Source organism: Nothoprocta perdicaria, unplaced genomic scaffold (genome assembly GCF_003342845.1).
Source record: "Nothoprocta perdicaria isolate Ctin4 unplaced genomic scaffold, notPer1 scaffold_42, whole genome shotgun sequence".
Lineage (NCBI taxonomy): Eukaryota > Metazoa > Chordata > Aves > Tinamiformes > Tinamidae > Nothoprocta > Nothoprocta perdicaria.
Window position 1 is genome coordinate 2,212,315 of NW_020455666.1, and position 3,787 is coordinate 2,216,101.

The 3,787-nt window shown below is 36.4% G+C and overlaps 1 long non-coding RNA gene across 1 annotated transcript; it reads left to right on the forward strand.

Moving 5' to 3' along the window:
- Positions 1-1,418: 1,418 nt before the first annotated feature.
- On the forward strand, positions 1,419-2,966 carry LOC112953048. The gene is made up of 2 exons (XR_003250507.1): positions 1,419-1,633; positions 1,996-2,966. It is a non-coding gene; the product is annotated as an uncharacterized LOC112953048 (long non-coding RNA).
- Positions 2,967-3,787: the final 821 nt, after the last annotated feature.

Genomic DNA, 3,787 nt, shown 5'->3' on the forward strand with positions numbered 1-3,787 from the left:
GGAAGAAAAAGCTTGTTTCTCTAACTTTGCTGTTCTTATATGCTGTTAAGAAAAGCACTACTTCTGTTTTTCTTTGATAGGATTTTAAGCATTTAAGTTTTTGCAGCATCAGAAATGGCTTCACAGTGGCTGAAATGGCTRTGCACAAGCAGTAGATTGAGAATCTAGGATTTAAAATATAACTGGAAAAAATATAAATATCAACTACGTAAATGTCAAATTGAAAGTGAATCTCTTGGGTTTAATCTTTATGTAGGTTTTAGAAATATTTATTCATATTTGAAATCTTTTTTATGACTTGATATTGTGGGGGTGGAGAACACYGAGGACTAATTCACTCTGGAAAAAAATGCAAAACATGTAAGCTGTCAGTCAGTCTTTATTTCTCACATATATGGATGAGTTGGTGAATCCGGTAATTTTAGTTTCTTCCTTAATATAAGCTCTAAATATCTGGTTCAGATAATACCACCGCTTTTTTTCTTCTGCTGCATCAGAGGAGATTGTCAGGTCACATTCACCTAAAAGCAAGGATATCTTCAACTCCCGTATTCTGATCATGAAAGAAGAATTAGTGAAACATGCTGAGGTTTGCATGAAATGTCTTTAAAGAAAAGTTACTATTTATATTTCTTTTAGTTATCTTATTAACTGCGTTTACCTTTAAGCAATCTCATATACTCATTGTATTATAGAAATATATATAAATCAAATATATTTTTAAAAGGTCTGGTAATAGCATAGGAAGTATCTTTAAATGGGCTGGTAATGAAAAATAGAGTTGATAGCATGCAGTGTCCCTTTGATAAGACTTTATAAACTACTTGTGATCTTAAGTGATTTGCATTTTGCTGGCAATGTAGTCCAACTGGAATCATGAAACAGCAATACCGTGGTAGTTTAACGAGAGAGATCTGCATTTATCTCTGCTGGAACTGCTGAGAGTGGAATGAAAAAGTCTGCAATTTGTGTGACTCTGGTTATCTGAAACCTCAAAACTAAACATCTTTCCTGAAATCTGATAAACATTACTAATTATTTTAAGTATGTGCAACATTGATTAGCCTGTTGAAGTTGCCTTGTATCTTTATACTGAAAGTACCTATATTTAACTGCACAAGTATACAAGACCTAGAGGTTCAAAACTCAGGGTTAATACGATGTTTCCTTACCTCTGTAATTTCAGTAACGTACAAGTCCTTCAGACTGAGCTGTTTCCTGTACATATGCTTCCCAGATGTCTGTGATGTTCAGAAACACTTCAGTTTGACTTGGAATAACTTCCGTTGTCTAACTTGAGTATTATTTTGTTTCTCCTTGCAAACCAGAATTGTTCTTATTTTGCTTTTACGAATTCCAAGCATTTACTGAGTGAGAAATAAGGAGAATATTTTTAAATTAATGGAAGCAAACTCAAATACCATTAACAGCTAAGCGCTTTATTTACTGTCTTGTATGCACTTAAAAGCAGGAATTCAGCATGATCCTTTTATCTGTCATTATAGAGGTTTAATGGAAGAAGCTAAACTTCGAGCTTCCGTGAYGATGGTGGTAGAAGTTAAATTTTACTTGTGCTGCTGTGACCTCTTAGGCATCAGTGAAAAGCCAGAACTCTTTGTTGTAAAACCCAGCAGTGAGTTTGTCTCTTCAAGTATATTCTCAGTCCAATGGGGAGGGGGAAGGAGGAAGAGGAAGTTGCTTTTCTTGCTAGACTATCTAACATGTAATGGCATTATATGGCAAAGGGGGTGGGAGGGGGCACTATAGGTCACAGAAGGCAAGTGTTGCAACTGTGTGTGTGTGTATATATATATATGTATGTATGTATCTCACATCCGGGGAGTCATTTGATACTGTTGGTGAACCTAAGTTGTTGATGGAGAGCTGTGGACATAATTTTTGTTCTTGAGTGTTTTGAAAGTTCATGGAATGGTAGCCTTTCCTTGGCTTCATATGTCTACTAACTGYAGTTCTTGTTCTGTGCTGTTCCTACAGTGTGCTTGCTGGTCAAAGTCAGAATTTATTGTGGACACCACATTCATGGAAATGAGGAACTTAAGATTCTCTGTTTCACTTTTTTTTTTTTCTTCTTCTTTAAGAGTTAAGTACTCTTCACCTGTGTTATTGTCTGTCCATCTGGAATATATTTCAGTCAGTGCAGATCCTTTATATCAGGCATAAATTATCCGGCAGAAATGAAATTTCGTTTGTGTCATCTTTGATATTCTTATTCCACATCCTGTGTAGTACTCTTGCTGYGTTCCTTTGTATAGGATTTGGCTAGTTACCATGAATATATGCAATAAGAAATATTAGAAAAATTGAATAATTTCTCCATATGCTAACAAAATACTTCAGATTTCTTATTTGTATTCCCCTAGAGAACATGTACCGATATGGGTCTCATGTATTACTTAGCTATTTATTATATGCACTCTAGAGCCTTCTCTTGGCCCTTTTTTCTCCTTCTTGCTGAACAAATTCTTGTAAATGTATATTCATTAGTCTAATTGGATTTGCTGATGGCTAATTCATCTTTGCAGTATTCTAGAGTAGTGTGGGCCATCTCTCTAAAGGATTAATACAACACCCAGCTTTTCTTCATTTTTTTCCCCTCTTTTTGAGTCAGACTGGCCAAATGTAATATGGAGTTTGGTTTGCAGGCTTCCTGTGTGACAAGATCTCCRGGCTTCTGATACAGTTTTGGAGCTGCTGATCAAGAAGAACACTGTGTACGTGTATTTTGACATGGAGCCATGACAGGGATCCTACAAGGTATTTTTATATAGCTACTCTTCAGAGTATAACTACAGCCATATCCTAAAAGTTCAAGGAAAGTTCTAGCTCTTTATTCTATGGCAATAGGAGGGATAGCTCATGCTCTTTCAAAAGTTAGTCTGTTGCAACATGTTGCAAGCAAARTCTAATTAACTTTCTTGTTATTCTGCCAGATGAAGAGACTTTTCTGCCATRCAAGTTCAGCCAGTTCTCTATTACAGTGCAAACAGCTACTTTCTTTCAGTCCATTGATTCAATGTTAGCTATACTGTAGCTTTGCATTAAAAACAGAAAAAGCTCCAGAGGATGTAAACAGTTGTATGGTATGATTTTTACCTTGCTGCTTTTCCAAACTTTAATATTCACTTTTTAAATTATTTTTTGAGTGGTAATGCAGTACTTTCCTTAGGAAAAGAATAGCCAGTTATACTCCAAAGAGAGCCATTAAATAAACATGTGTAATGTCATAAACTTCAGCAGACTTCCTAAGAAATACAGTCTGGAAGATGTCCCAAGCCTGTTATCGTTTCTGTCCAAATCTTTTGACACTGCCTCCTCAACTCTTCTTTCTTTTTTTCTTCCTTCCCTCCCTTCCTCCCTCCTCCCCTCTCTTTTCTTCCTCTCCCTTCCCCCCTTTCCATTTCAGTGCATATTTTTTCATACTAATCCGGCCAAAATTAAGCCTTTCCGGCRGAAGGGTTTTATGCACTTTTTTCTTTTAGAACACTCGGGTTGACTGGTGTAAAAAATCAGCCCAGACCAGATGGACTTGGCATTGTCCCTTTCAGGCAACCTGCAAATTCCTAATTTAAGGAAACCCTTCCTATTGCAGACCTGTTCCAGTCTCAGGTTTCTTCCGTTGCAACTGCCTGGACTGTGTCCACAGCCCTAGCAATGGTCATGAATATTATGGCACCACACAGGCAATGCATTTAAGGTTTGACGTTTTGATATTTTGAAATCTCCTTCTCTCTCTGTCATTTCTTCTACTCATTATAATCATTTAAGA